A 15,994-nucleotide genomic window follows, 5' to 3' on the forward strand; every position below is an offset into this window, starting at 1 on the left:
TATCTGGCACCTTATCTTGCTATCTCCGTCTTCCTCTCTACCCCCTCCGACTACCACTACTCTTATGACTATTTCGTTGTCTTCTTGCGCGAACTCATCCTCCGGAGCGCTCCCTTTCCGGTGCACCTTCCCCTATTCTTTCCACCGGCCGGCTTCTTCGCCCTACCCCTCGACCTGAACTGAACGGAAAGCTCCTTTATATTTCGCATAGCGCAAGGCTCCGGCGTTGTTTCGTAACTTTTCCGTCTTTTTCTCCCGTTCACGTGTTCCCACTATGCAACGGGGGTGACTCGATTCTCCTCCGGTTGGCCGCTGTAGTCATTGCCGCTACGGACGCTAGTGTTCACGAATGGCTTCGTAACTCACTCCGTCGACTTGGGACGCACAGCTCTAGTCCTCCTTTGCCGGCTCGTCGCGGCGGCTTCAGTGTCGTCCGTCTTTTATCCTTGACTCGCCCTTGGTTTGCTTCACTTTCGCCCTTCCGGGGTCTTCGGCGTCTTTCATTCTCGTTCCTTTCGTCGTCATCTAAGCACGAGGGGAAGGGGCAGCCCGAGATGAAAGGATTCCGCGGCACAAAGGGGATGGAAAGTAAGGCCAAGGGCGTGGAAGCAGAAGGTTGCCCTAGACAAGCCTCTTGGCTTGCACAGCATTCTCTATTCTCTTCGATTCGTTCGTGAAGGCTACAACAATCATAGCTCTGTCCTTTAGCTCTGTTTAGATCTACTTGTATAGCCTCACATGCTGGACAGCATATGTTAGCATTGTCTAAGTCTAAATCTCGTGTATCGTACGAGGCATACGAGAGTATAATAGTGAAAAGCGAGTAATATTCGTTTGCAATAATATTCAAAATGGACCAAACTCGCTTTCCAAGTACTTATTTATTAGTAGTAGGTCGCGGCCCAATCTTTGACAAGGAGAAAGTTTACGCCAGAGAGATATCTACCACTTGACTCACTGATAACGACTAATTTTAAGTAGAACAAACTTGTAGAAACCTAGTTACTTAGTTTTTTTTTTTATCTCTTAATTTATTTCAGACACAAAAACTGTATACGGCTTATGATGTAAACAAGCATTTTATGAAGCATTATAAAATATATCATGTACATTGCCTCAACGCAAACTATATTTCGTTACAGGTGTCATCAATACGGTATCTACGAACGCATAAATAAACACAGTGTTGTGAGTTCCGTTTGTCTACTGTTCAATGAAGTTGATATGACAGGCTGTGTCCTTAATCGATCAGAAAAATACCACACACCATAATCCAACATCGCCATAACATAAACTGAACAAGGTGAGTTAGATAGATATTACATAATATATTCTATTAGACCCAGTACCTCGTATACTTGTGACAAGCGCATGGTATCGAAACGAATTTAATAACAATTACGTAGTTTCGTCCGAATGATCGATACTTCACACGCACAAAGCGACCTTCTGCCGAGAATTGTTACATGCCCACCTGCAGACCGACCTGCATGACCAGAATCGAACAAACCAACAAAAAAAAAAAACATGCGTTTCTCTTAATATACCTTCGCTAATACAATAATTTACAACACCTGGCACACTGTAACGTTCGACTTCAGCATTTGTCAGCATCTGTTGAAGTTTCGAGCCCTGTTATGTTATTTCCTTGCCGGCGAACACAGCTTCGAGGAGCCGTTTGAATATCACGTACGAAAGAAGCGCAGTGTACAGGTTACTGCTAAAACCCTGAACTTTGCTCAAGAAGGCAATTTGTTGATGCTATTTTCATTAGTTATAAAGCCACGCGATGATCACATTCAGCAGATTCGCGTAAATGAAGTGTGCCCCCCAGGCCTCAGAACAGTTGACTATAGGCTCTAGTAGGCACAGACGCATTCAACAGGTGGTTCACAGGTGCTGGATTTTCTTAACTCATGAAAATCCAAGAAGCAACGTAATGCTCCGATAACAACTAATAAGACGCAAAACCATTTTAGAAAGGATGGCATGGGTATTTTGTTACTGAATTATCGGACAATCGACTATGAGACAAGCAGAAGCATGTTGAAAAGGCATACAAAGGTAATCGGCAAACAAAACTGATTACATTAATGTTTGATTGAAAACATCTATTTACTAGCTTCGACTACCTTACACAGTCCTATCGAAAAGGTTCGGTCCTATTCTCCATATACTCTAACATATCGGTTGGCTGAGTGGCTGGCTTTCATTTGTTGCCAAACCAAAGTCTGTCGTCTCGGTTGTCAAAGGCCTGGGATCCTCTTGCGATTCGTGTTCATCTCACCTTAGGTGTATTCCTTCGCATCCAGCTCAACAGCGACAGAGTGTGGGTAATATATCTAGTTCCCGAGGCGCTCTTGTCGAGGCGCCTCAGTTGTGTCTGTTTCGGTCGTCGAGAAAGGCCCTGACCCAATACTCATTGCCCCATAGCTAGTGTAGTTTCGACTACGATCGTCGGCAAAGAGATCTCCTTGGTATGTTGCCATCACTATCTGTTCGAGCCGAACAGAGCTCCTCAAGGTTTTCTGATCCATTGTCCTCGAGGAGGACCTCATAGTTTTGCCGTCGAGCTCTACGGCCATGACGGCCACCACCTCGCACTGGGGTGACCAATCCCCGATGCCGGTTCAACTTGTCCTGGTCCCCGGAGGTTGTCACCTTACTCTTTTAATCCCGACGCCCATAATTCAGAATTTACCATCGATGTGCCGTTCGTTTCCTAGGCAAAGTCTCTACTGGCAGTCAGTTTTGCCTTCCGGGACGACCTACGAGAAGCAGGAAAATGCGCTTTGCGAGAAAATTGGGCAGCACCATCCGTATACGCTACCCTCCGGCAGGAATAGCAAAGATCGTAGGAACAGCAGCGAACAGGTAAACGAACCGCTCCCCTTGCTGTTTTGGGGAATTTTTATTCTGAAGGAAGATTTAAGATCTATGCAGTTGTCTGCACAATCTGACATAGTGGCATCGACAGCGAAGGGCTGGTCGAAGCGTGGTTGGGGCTACCCACGATCTACTCTTTACCCGTGTCCACCCAGCCTTTATCCTAGGTATACTAATACCTGAGGTACTGCTGGGAAGCCCGCCCTTTCGCTTTTGCCTATGCTCTCATGTGGTATGTCAGCTACTCCGTGATTCCATAGCTTTATTGTTGTGTCCCTTGCGATATGTAAGGGCTTTGCTTCCTGCCGTGTGGGCTCACCGTAGCTTGGGTCGGCGGACTCCGATAGTTCCTCTTTGTCCGTAGTGGCTTGTTCGTAGCTAAGTTGAGCCGTCATCATCATCGTAGTCGTTGCCATCATTGCAGTCTTTGTCACCATCGTTACGAACAGTAATGTAGGCGTTTGCTTGTAGCGCAGAATTTACACAGGATGCCTGCTTAGAGGCAGATCCGCTTGAATAAATGAACGCTTACAGACAAGTAGTACTATACCCGTCTGTGTGTGTGTGTATGAGCCGACTGGCGACCAAGAGAACCGATGAGTGAACGACTGGCTGAATCGATGTCCTAACGTGGTAGGGTTCACTTGGTGTGTCACTGTCTTCTTCGAAGGCAATCACAAGCATGGCAGTTATTGCTGGCCATCTATCTGCAGCAGGCTGTATCTAAGGGTGCTCGGTATCATCTTCAGCACTACAGGTGCACCCTCTGTACTTACTATACATGTGCTAGTGCTCGATGCTCAACGTGCTGTGTATTTACTACTCAAATCCTTTATCACTCTCTCATATCCAGCTACAGATCTTCTCATAGTTATCCGCACCCACAAGATATTTCTTAGGAATAAGGGAAACCACTTTAGTCCCTACCGAACGAAAAGTGGATCTGTGCGTTCAGTGCCTTACACAAGCCTTACACGGTACCATAGAGACAGTAGGTAAGTGTCGGTTGTTGGCTGAACGACATGCGGCACGTGGTCGGGGTATCGTAACACCGCTTCGTGCGTTTTAATATCGGGGAAGAGACAGGCCAAGCTGAGCTTATGAAACGGACGAACAAACGGTGTACGGTACGTTGCCTTACCAAAGAAAGCAGGGACTATTTGCCGACACCTTTAGATACACAGCGAAAGATGGTTCGAACTAGTCGAGCGCTTCTGTTAACTAGGGATGCTGCCGCCAAGAGAAGTACGCAGCTACAAGATACACACGATCTACCGTCGAGCTGTGCATGTACGCTGGCTACTCTATCGCTTTTGTGTATTTCCGGTACGGAACAGACGTGAGGCACTATGTGTGAAAAGGAGAGAGAAGTAAAAATCGAAGGAAAGGGGAACGGTAGGATATTATGATATGACGCTAAGGACGCGACTTTTCGCCGTATCATCGCTTTGGTAGCGGTGGTATTTATTTCTATTCTCGTTCCCTCTACTCTTCTGTGCCTTTTTCTTTTTGTTTCTCCTGTCCCATCAACATTTTTGCATTGAGTCTACGCGCGCTAGCCAAATAACCTGGTCAAGGCGAGTCTATGTGATGACGTCTGCCGTTTATACTACTATCACATGCAGACTATAACTGCCTATTAGAGTTTCAACGCTGGATGCGTGTTGGACCGCATGCGGGCATGCCAGTATTGCTGCTAAGCGTCACCTGTCTCACGTTGGCACATAATTGTTATCATCGCCTTTCAATGGTGTTAATGCGAGGGAAGATGATTGTTGGGGATGTTGGGCATGAAGATGACGAATTCGCTAACGGCGACGAACGGTCGATCGTCGCTGCCCACAGGTTGACAACGGCGTCGGTGGCCGTGACAATAACAGTCAGCAAATCGCTGAAGATGATACCTACGGTGCACAACGCGGAAAGGGCATACTGTTGTGACAGAACTCCCTACCTATCCGTCTGTTCGTATTATCTGAGCTAACATTGGCAGTCGACACCGGACTCGTTGACTCTTATTGTTATTGTGGTAAGTGTGCTGTAATGAACGTGGTAATCAAGGTCCAATAGTCTATATGAAAGCATTTTTTTCCTTTTGCTCCGTCTTGCCATTCCGGATTCATTATGTGACCCGGCATAGAGGTATGACGTCCCAAGGCGTATGTGCACGTGGAGACTGACCACTGTCTGTTGCCCACGTTAGGGACGTACGCATGAAGCTCTATATGTGGGTGTACGTAAAAACTATTCATTTGTCTAACCGTCCACTTCGTTACAGTTTTCTTATAGTGCAGATGTATGCATCCATTTCATGGGTAGAAACAATACTATCTCTTTCGCTCAAAAAGATCCTCGACAGGCAAAGCATATCATATATAAGTCAATTTCAAATTTTACGTCCCGTAGATAAGCCGTTAAGCATTGCTTCGGAAGGCTGGTTTCCAGTGCGAAGCAAAATGTATCTACGTCCAGATTTAGACTTGGACAACCACGTCCTTCTAAGTTTATTAAACTTATAGGCACACGATAATGGCACACGTTATTTCTAAAGTACAAAATAGATCCAGTCTTACGTCTTTTTGCCTGAGCGGTAACGGTTAGCATCAAGATTCACGCTCTGTTGTTCCGATAGGTATTATCAGTCATCAGCATTTCTCAGGGAACTAAGCTAGAACTCGTCAATCGCCAGTTTTAACTTAATTCCAGAGTCTACATAATATTTCAAAAAGCTTATAATAAATCTATTTATCAACAACCGGTTATTGGCTGATTACCAACCATCTAGACGTATGGGCAAATGCAAACGTCTCGTATATATTTATTGAGGCCTAATGCAGTCTACAAAACTATTACAAAAGTAAAGTATAATATTTAATAGAACTTATGGACGTCAGATTTCATTAACGTCAATACAAGGCGGGCCAGCCAGTAAGATTCGGATATTATGTGTCGTATTTTTTTCTCGTGAGCTCTTTCTCCTGGCGTTGTGAGATCCAAACGAACAACTCGACCCGCCCAAACTACCTAACATGAGTAAAGCTACCTTTCTCCTGCCGGCATCTCTACTTTAATGACGAATTTCTGCTTACAAGTAGCAATCCTGCCTGTAACAGCCGAGCCTCCGCGCTCGCTCTCTGACTTCCTTAGAGACCTGATCTCTCTTGAAAAACGACAGTCCAAGTAATAGTTATAGTCCTAGCTTCTGTATGGTGTATTGAGTATTATAGGAGCGTTAGCGGGCAGGCAGGAGTCTTCCTCTGCTTCGACGGCGACAGCAGTCCCCCGAAGTCCCCGTCGGTGGCGGTAGGTCCTTCTAGAACGTCCCGGTGGAACGATGTTCGGCTGTACTGGCCTGAGCAGGATGAATGAGCACCAGCCAGCGCTCACTCGGCTAGTTTGCCTTGCCTGCCGTTAGCTAAGCTGAGGGTGCTCCGATTACCTCGGTTTTAGGGAAAAGGACCCGAAGCCGGGGGCTTTGGGGGTCAGAAGATTCGTGGGGCACAGATGCTTCTTAGCACCGAGCGGTGAACAGAGCCTAGTTTCGAACAGACTTCGGGGGCAACAGGATAAGATATTAGCAGCAGCTCTCCAGCACGTCATCCTCGTTCGTTCGAAGGCAGAAGCAATAGCAGCGGCGGTCGGAGGTCTCGGAGGCTGGTTAGTTCATCCTCTACCAAGCTACAACATTTTTCTTTGGCCCTTAGTTGCTTGTCACTCTTTCAATTCCGCGCGACCTCTCTGGCTATCTTTGGTAAGCGACTTCTTCCTTCGTCTAGCGCTCATATTCAGCGCCCGCCCTGCCCGCTTGACTTCTACCGATTACTGCACCATCGGCTTCTACCGAATTTAGCTGAGTAAATAACAAAATAGGCAGAATTCCCTTCACTTGATTCGTGGGAAGAGCATCGTGCTGGCATTTTCTTTTGTTGCGCAATGTTCATGCCGATGATTTTTCACCACGAACTGCTGATAAGAGGATCTTTGCAGCCATAATATGTCGGCTACCTGCTCAGTGGCCACCTGAAGCTGCTAGGCACAAACCATTCCTTAGCTATGTCACAAAATGCGAATTCAACCGAACACGGCAACCGTCTTGCGTGGCAAAGATTCTGTTACACTTGAAAAAATCGATAGCGTCGTGTTGAGTTGGTCTGGGAGTCGACGTTCGGCAATACCCATATTGGTCGTAAGGAATGCGCCATCTTGTCCGTTCCTTCGTTTTTTTTGCTGGACGGAAAATACAAGTAATAAATAAAAAACAAAGTTTGAAAGGCAAGAACGAGACCTAGACAATGTTCGGGTCGCATCAACAAAAAACGAGGCCGCCTGAAAAGAAGCGGTTGCAGCTTGCGCAGTCGGACGAGTCAGGGGTTCGGCAGCATGGTCCTGTCATATTAACAGTGTCAGGAACATCAAGGAACAGCTGTATCGAAGTCCTGGTAAGGCGGGACCAGTCGGACTGTGGCGTTCAAAAGGTCGTCCTACGTTTTCAGTGCTATTTGGGCCATTCTGATCACCCAAAAGGCTGGGCTGGATTTGCTGCTAAGTATACTATCAGGTAGGGTTGAGCCGAGCAACGCAAATCCTCGATAAGTTTTAGCTGTCCAATTTGCGTCCTTCCTAGTGTCCGTCGTCAAGAGGCTGAAACGAAATGAAGCCAGCGACTTTAGGGATACGTAAACGCGCTTCCAGAAGCACAGTCAAATGCTAGCTGTTTTGCTCTTACTTTGCCCTCTTGTTCTGCTCTTACCTTGCCTTCTACGTTGTTACCTAAAGCAAGCGAACACAGGTTTTCCCGCAATGATGCGTTGTTTTTTGGTAAATGTACCAGAAGAATGTAGTACGAAACTCTTTCTCTGCTATATGCACAGTATTACATATACTAATCGTGCATGACGTGTTTGCATTCATCTGGTTGGCGCCGGTCGTCGCCTGTTTCTAAGCATCGTCAATAACGCAACTGGGACGCAAAAGTTACTAGAGTCAGGATCGCCAATCTGGCAAGGAAGTAAGTTGTTTTCTTCGTTGCATGTTTATTTGGAAGGCAGCCTTTGATAATAGAGCAACGAATCGAGCTCGGCCAAGAACGGATAAGCTAACGGCTGTGCAACAGTTTTATCAGGATGAACGCCTCTAAAAGAAGTCGACGCCATGGCAAAAGTTGCTTTTACCGCCTCTTCTTACCCACCGCATCATGCGCTGCTGCTTGTGGTGGGTATTTGCGCTGAACGAAAGCAGCAAGAAGCCTACATATTTCAGCATTAATGAAAATATAAATACAGCGCTGGTGGTTCGGGCAGACATGATCCAGTTGCGATGGAGCGTATGTGGCAAATGTTGCCAGTGATCGGCACTAGATACAGACTTTTCCGTGTGGATACTTCTCCTGTGCCCTTTCAGACTTCAGTAGAACTCGAACTGCTCAGTTGCTCTAACTTCTCCTTTTGCTACTTTTGTTATTGGCGTTCCTTTGGCGGGTTCAAATAGAACAAACATTGGCTGCCAAATCGCTGGCCGCTCCAGGTACTGCAGCCTTAGCCACAACCACCTGCAGTGAAAATTGTTCTGTTATCACGCTTACCACTCGCCGATTCAAAGAGGACGTCGCACCAGCTGCGATCTCGACAGCGCAAAGAAAACTAGCGCTGGCCTGCTGAGAAGGGAGCTGAACACGGCGAGCGAAGATCGAGGGAGAAGATCGAGCAGCAGTAGACGAGTATAGCGCTGGCTCAAGGTAGACAAGTTTCCTCTTTTCCTTTCACTGATACTGCTTTTCGAGCGTTATTGGCCTTTGCGGTAGCCTTCGCTGTAAACTGAGTCTCGTAGGGTCGTGGTCGCCCGCGCTCCTGCGTTACGGGGCTGTGTCTGAGTTGAATAAATGAATAAAACGTTTCCTACCCCTGCGCGCTATCCGGCCTCTTGCCTACATTGTGCAGCAGGAGCGTTGCTATATCCTTGCCACAGTTGACTCGCACATCAGTTGTTGTTGTTATTCTTGTTTGGTGCCGCAGGCATTTCAGCTATCGCTCGCCACGTGAAAGGTGCGCTTCAAAAACGAACAGGTGGGGGTCTGTATAGTAGATGGGTGGAGGGCCTCGTATGCAAAGCTGTGCATTACTTCCATGATTACACAAACACGCTTTTCGCTAACACGAGTGATATCCGCAGTAGAGTGGGACCCCGGATGTCGGCACAGAAAAGGCTGAAGCAAGATGATCCAACGACACCTTCAATAACGCTACTAACAGTTAATCTAGTCAGTCGATTCAGACGTTCAGCAGAGAATCCCCACTTACCCAACAAGCAGAAACCAGTGACCGGCAATTCTCCCTGGCTTGTCGTTACTTCGTCGCAGAGCAGGGGGTGACTAGCGCAGACGATGCATTGGGATAGTAACCCACTGCTGCTGCCACCGTCAATGGTAACAGCGAACTGACGAGGTCCAACAGGCGAAGAGGGGGGCTATACGAACCGTGCTAGCAGCATGACACGAGGATTCAACTGGCATTTGGTTCTCTCTTTATGACTTTATGATCACCCACTCAGCACTATTGGAGGGACTCAATGGACTAAAGCAGCGAAGGGTCGACTCCTCGGGTCCAGTGTTAAGCATTGAACCGTCGATTGAACGTTGACTCTGTTCAAGAGCCACGAGTTTCCGAACGCAGTTTGCTGTTATTCGACTGACTAGACGCTTTCCATTCGAGATATCGATGCGTGTACCTGTGTACGAGCATGCGGCGGTCAGAACCGGTGAGTCAGTTTGTCTGGATGTGTATGTGTGTGATTGTATCGTAACCGCTATTGCGGCGAAATATGACGATTACTTGTACATGCTAGCGGTGCGACGACGAGCATATTTTACGATCGAGGGGCGTCGAGTGGTAACAGCAAATGAACTGCGAATATCAGGCACCCAAGTCTTCATGCCGTCCCTTGCCCGCTGTTCCGTGTAGTGTTATGCTGTGCGAATCGAAACTTTCCCCCAGCCCTTCAGGCCGCAACGACGACCTAAACGAATCTCTGCACTCTCTTTCGCCACCCCACCAGGCCGACAGCCCAAAATTAGCACTGATCCACGTCAGGGGTAACTGCTAGCTGTAGATGTTTGTGAATCTGACCTTTTAACATTGTCTAGACAACGACTTGCAGATTGCTTACGTGGTTAACGTTGCTAAGCACCGCACGATCAATAGAGCTAGTCAGATTAGACCGACGAGGCTTTTTCACATCTTTTTAGTTTGGCTTGTTGTTGCTGAGCTAGACCTATTGGTTTTGACAAGCAACATAGTAGATTTGCTTGCAATGCAGGTTGTTTATGCTGGTCCGACACCATGCCCTGATATTTGGTGTTGGTCAGTCACCGCAGGAATGACACTGGGTCCTAAGCACTGGAAAGCCTTCCACCTCATCGGCACTAGCGATGTGCAAGGCTCCCGTGATCCACGCGGCAAGATATTAAATATCTGTAATAGGTATAGTCGCCTAAACATGCGTTTACCTATATGATTTATTATGGCACAATCGTGTTGCATTGCGGCAGCCCAGTGAGGACAAATATGTAACCAAAGGTACAAATTTATGGCACAGCCATTGCGTATGCAGCGAGGGTGCTGGTACAATTGGTATATCGGCTATAGTTAGCGTACTAACACTGCAGTTACGAAACAACGAATTTGTAGCCCAAAGCTTATGGTCATATGCCTGCTGCTGAGACTTCAAATTGCATTACCTATTTATCCGAGTAATACCAGAGACACTACCATTTGTAGCCCCTTCTATGACAGTGTAATGCTATTTAACCGGCTAAGTAACATACTAGATAAGTGTAATTCTCAATACATGTCCAACACTAAGTTGCAATCGCTACATTTTCCCATGTAAAGCATATGCGACTGAAACTGCTATTGCGAGAAAGAAACTTTTTCGTTCACTTGGGGTTTCACGGAATGGTTGAGGGGTGACAGGTGTACAGAAAAGAAAAGAAGGGGGCTAAAAGGCACCCGTAGTGATAGTAGAAATAGAGTGGACTCTTTCAACTCTTCATAAAGACACTGGTTTTTTTTTTTCGTTTTTGCTCGTGTTTCTCTTTAGTGAGGGACGGCTGGACTTCAGTCCCTGAACTCATCTCTCAAGCGAGGATTCAGCCCGCCGAAGCTGAGCAAGCGGACTGGACCTCGCCAGATGGGATGGAAGGGGACCGGTAAGGCGCTGGACTTCAATGAGGTGGGGGAAGTAGCGCGATTTTTTATACAGTCTAGTCCGGTATTTTCTTGCCTGTTTCATCCTCAGCCCGGCTTTGGCTTTACACACGCCTTCGCTATTGGTTCGTCTTTGTGCTCCATTCGTTGCCCCTTGCTCGCCGGCCAAGAACCAGGTTGTCCCGCCTTCTTCCATCGTTCTCTGCCGGGTTTAGCAAACGGCGATGGAGCGGGCGAATGGCCGATCCACCAAACAAGTTAGACGGGCCGCGGCTTGTGAGCTCTTATCTCACAGCTTGCAATTACACTGGATTAATAGTGAAGCCCGTTCATTCATCGCTGCCGTCAGCTCGTAGCCTCCGCTAGCTAACATACATGCATAGGAAGAACAGCAGAACCAGCATCGGCAGCAGCAAAGGTAGCACCGATAGGGGTAGCCGCTTCTGTCCGCTTATGTGGCAACAATTTTTTTCGGAGCCAACGATCCACCTGCTCATCACTGCAGCAGGAGGGTCTCGGATGCACCATTCACCGCGATGAAAGCAATGATACATAGCTGGACACTCAGTGGTCATGGACGGTTAATATGATCGCTCATAGGCGGGTCCTTCAGGACTAACGGAAAAAATATATATACAGAATCTCCCGCAGATGTTGATGCACCGGCATGAGCCACTGTCCCACACCGACCTACATAACCATTAGCGACGCGACTAGTCGTTAAGCGCCTTGAGATATTTTGTTTTATTCTATTCTTGTAGGGGAAAGCCGGCACTTTTTACCACGAGCGTCCGCATATCCATAGCTTTCGCTCGAGTGAATGACGATTACAGAACAGCTGCTTTGAGATACCCCGCCCGTCGGCCTATGGAAGTGGTGAGTACCCTTCTCATCTGGATGTAAATGGGGCAGATAAAGAGAGCTCGGCCGTGGCGGCACTAACGGCTCTTTACACACAACCGTATGTTTCTATTCATGTAAACAGGGGAAGGGAGCCTAAATCCGAATGGATCCTCCATACATAAACCTCTACGTATGTCTGTATTTTTGGCTAGCTATTTTTTCTTTGTTTGTACTTTATTGAGCTGCCACCACAAGTAGCGTCCTTTATATGTACGTAGTGCCATCCGAGTATCGGGCTGCGCTAACGCAAGGTGTGATCGTAGAAGTTCTATGAAGTCAACGTAAGTAAGCGCGACAGACTTCATTCAGGAAACTAACCAAAGGGGACGTACGATGTTGGAGAATCGAGGCAGGGAGTGAACACCACTTTGTGTAGGTGGATGTGTGTGTGAGTATGTATATTTCCCTGTGCCGTAGATGTGCTGTTCTTCTCTTTGAGCTCCACCCAAATTTTAATATCTGTCAGTAAAGGCCCCCGCAGAGCCATAGAGAGACAGGACTACAAGGCACTGCGTGGGGCATTGCGAAGTTGTTTCAGTCGATGCGGACTTGCGGACTGCCTGCTGCTGCTTTTGCTTGACTCAGTTTCAATCTGCAGTATGTTGCTGATGTTGGCAATGTTGCTTGCCTTTGATGCCCATGTGAGCTTTCTACAAGCCCCTCAATCCACAATTTCCCTTAGTTCCACACTTCGTTTGTAGCTGGCCGCATTCTGTTCCCTAGGTGTACCTACTGTGACGAGGAAACACCACCAACGACTGCAGTTATAACAACAACAGCAGAAGCTCCAATAGATTTTGGTAGTCTGACGCAAGCGAAGCCGGCTCCTGGTCTCCGTTTACACCCACACAAACTCTCTCCGCCTCATCTCTACAATGTCTCCGTTGCTCTGCGGCACGTGGATCGTCAAACAGTTTTCTTTTTCATCCTCTTTCGCGTGGGCTTCTATTTCAATTTTTTCTTTTACTGCAGATCTCAACCGAGCCTAGCTCCCTTTCATCCTGTAGACTGAACAGATGGGCCGAACGGTCGTCTTGTTAGCTGCCATTAGCTGAGAAACAGATTAATCTCGTAACATGAATTTAGACTTTGGCTGGGTAATTCATATTTTTTTAATTTAGTTTCAACCATTATGTTATCTGTAGTTAGCCCTGTAACCCACTCTGCTTAGCGAAAAAAGAATGTGGACTGCTCCGCGCGATAAGAATTGTGTAAGAAATACGTTTGCGGGTTAATTCTCGCCTTATTGTTGCTAGTGTACTTGTTTAAACTGACAGCGACTTTGTGCGGCCGTTAGTTGCAGCTTGATTCAACCGTATTTCTGGCAACGGTTGGCAGCTTATGAGGTATAAAACTATGTTTTTCCCTAAAATAAAAGAAAACGAGGTAAATATTTTGGCTATTTTGCCTACCTGCTTATCTTTCGGCGTCCGCACTGAAACGGCCGACATGATAAGTCAGCTCGCAGTAGCCGCTTTTCTCTTAGGGCCAACAACGTAATGCCTGTTGGACACAGTGGACGTATAGGCGAAAAAAAAGAGAGAAAAAGACTCTTTGGGCGCGGGTAGGCTTCTTGTACCCCCTGTTTGCTTATTGTTCTTGGTTAGGCAAATAGAAGCAACTGCCTAGCGATTGCCAACAAGCCCACCAACCACCTTGACCACTGTAGCTTCTACCACCAACACTAAGATTGAGTGAGACTACTGCGCTCTACGAATGATGGCGTTACCTGCTGTTGCTGCTGCTAGGAAGCAGTCTGTCTGTCTTCCTCTGTGCCTGCTCTACCACTTTGTTTGTGTGGCCTGCGTGCTTACTGCTGCTGGTTGTAGGGAAGACGCATTAACACAATGATTCTCTTATTGTCCATCTGAATGGCCGTACTCGTTGCTTGCCTTCGCGCCCCCTACTGAAGTCCATTTCTTCGCTGGCCGCTAGGGGACCTGCTTGGATGATGGGGTTGCGGGAATTGCGGTGATGCCGGGGAAAGCCTGAGGAGCTAAATTGCATCAGAAGCGGATGCTTTGCTGGTCAGTGCTGGCTGCCAGGCGAACAGGAGGGCGAGGGGCTTTGCTTTGCTTTCCTTTCATTCTCGCTTCCCTTCAGTTGTGTCAGGAGTTTAGGCAAAGGATAGTTTCGGATGGATCTAAGCGAGACACAAGCTCACTGCGTATTGCTGCTAGTGGGTTATAGCTGGTCGTGCAAACCATATTGGGTAGTGGAAGACGCATGAAGCACCAGGCAGTATTCTTTCTTTGATTTTTTCTATCCTTCTGTCGTTATCTTTCTATCACTCATTCAACGGGCGAACGGCAGACGCCGAAAACGGTGGGAAGATTTCTCCCGAAAACTGGCCTGGCAGCCCGCCCACAGGTGACCCCTAGACACACACAGGCACCCAGATATACATATACAGACCTGGTCTTCCTACAGATCCGTGGCCCGGCAGCGGGTGCAGTTGAAGCGGCTGCAGCATCGGTCATGGCCGCTATCCTCTAGCTCCTAACCTAACCTTCGTCCTGTACTCTAACGTGGCGAGACCCAATGGCTGGCCGCTTGCAGGGCCTACCAAGCCACGTTCATTATTCTTGATTAGACAAAGAATGTCTTCTGATCTTGATCCTGAATGCTGTGTCAGTCCGCCCTGTTGTGGGGACACGGCCATAGTTGGCGGGAACGACGCTTCCTACTAGCAATGCCAGCTTACCAACAGTAGCACCAGCACTAGTCTCATACTCGGCTCGTTTTTTCGTTAGTTTCGGATCCTTTTTCTTTCTCCGCACTCCGTTTCTTCACCTGCTTATGCCTGTTTCCTCACTAGCAGCGTTAGCACTAGCTATGCCTCCTCTAGAAAACCGAACATTGGTGAGGACTGTTGAGAAATAAGAGGCGGCCAAAGTGAACGGACGCCACGAAGCTTCCATCGCCCACCGTCGATAGCTAGCTCGTTCACCCCGGCGTTGTTGCCTAACTGAGGCGCGACGGCCAGGGCTGACTGGGCTATGGTATGGTAAGGAAAATTTCTCATGAAGACCAATGCTACGCGTAGACGAGCCCGATTCCTACCAACGGAGCAGGCACGCGCCGAGAACGCTTATGGAGAGCGGCAGAACGCCATCGTAGAGACGATATTGGATACCAGTCGGGAGGACACGAACAAGCCGGCGAGCAATACTGTCAGCAGATGCTTTGCAGAGGAAGCATCATATCTATGCCATTTCGTCGATCCCTGAAGCCCTCTATTTCCTTCGCGTACCTAGGCAGGCAAAAGATATGGATAGGGGATGGTTTTAGGGTGCCGACACGATGGGTTGTAGGCAGGACCAAGTCTGTCTGGGCTCAGAGGTAGGGGGTCGCTTCGAAGCTGCCTATACGGGATGTAGACGCAGTGAAGGCATCTCTGCGAGGAACCGACCTCATCCATTCTCGATGAAGAACCACTGAGCCACTGCTGCCGCTATCACCACCATTGGCGGGGTGGCGCCGGACGTCGAGAAGACCGCTTCTCGCCACTTCATGCCTGTGTTGTCGGTTCCGCAGCTTCGGTCGAGTAATTCATCTCTTCTATAGAGCTGTTCTCGTCGGACACATTCGTCGTTTTCAGTAGCATTTTGTGGCTTCAAGCCTTGGCGAACCACAGCGTCTGCACATCGAGCAACAACTAAAGGGTTGGTTGCTTTACTGAGTATCCTTCATCTGTGTTGTTTGGATGGATCCGATTGCGTGGCGGCCCTTCGTTCTACGCTGCCTTCTTCTTGTAGAACAAGTCGATAGCGTAGTCGTAAGCAACTGGTAGTCGGCAATTGCTCACCCCTTAATTCAAACAATCTGAAGTATCTCTATTGCGACAGTAGGTAAAGAGAACTTCATCAAAGAGTAGCAACAGCATCTCTTAATAGACAGCCATTGAGCCACTATACGTGCATATGCTGTTCGCCGAATTCACCACTACTACAACAATTAGGTTGCCTGCTGCTACCATTATTGCTATCAGGAATCTTCTTGAA

At 47.8% G+C, this 15,994-nt stretch overlaps 1 long non-coding RNA gene across 2 annotated transcripts in view; it reads left to right on the forward strand.

Annotated features, from left to right (window-relative positions):
* The window catches only part of LOC147757468 (uncharacterized), a 116,679-nt gene that overhangs the window by 37,971 nt on the left and 62,714 nt on the right, over positions 1-15,994 (forward strand). For both annotated transcript variants that reach the window (XR_015321831.1, XR_015321832.1), the window contains exon 2: positions 1,143-1,303. This is a non-coding gene — a long non-coding RNA (uncharacterized LOC147757468). The remainder of the gene's footprint in view (positions 1-1,142; positions 1,304-15,994) is intronic.

The sequence above is a fragment of the Varroa destructor genome, unplaced genomic scaffold, assembly GCF_002443255.2.
Source record: "Varroa destructor unplaced genomic scaffold, Vdes_3.0 BEIS01000002.1, whole genome shotgun sequence".
NCBI classification, from domain to species: domain Eukaryota; kingdom Metazoa; phylum Arthropoda; class Arachnida; order Mesostigmata; family Varroidae; genus Varroa; species Varroa destructor.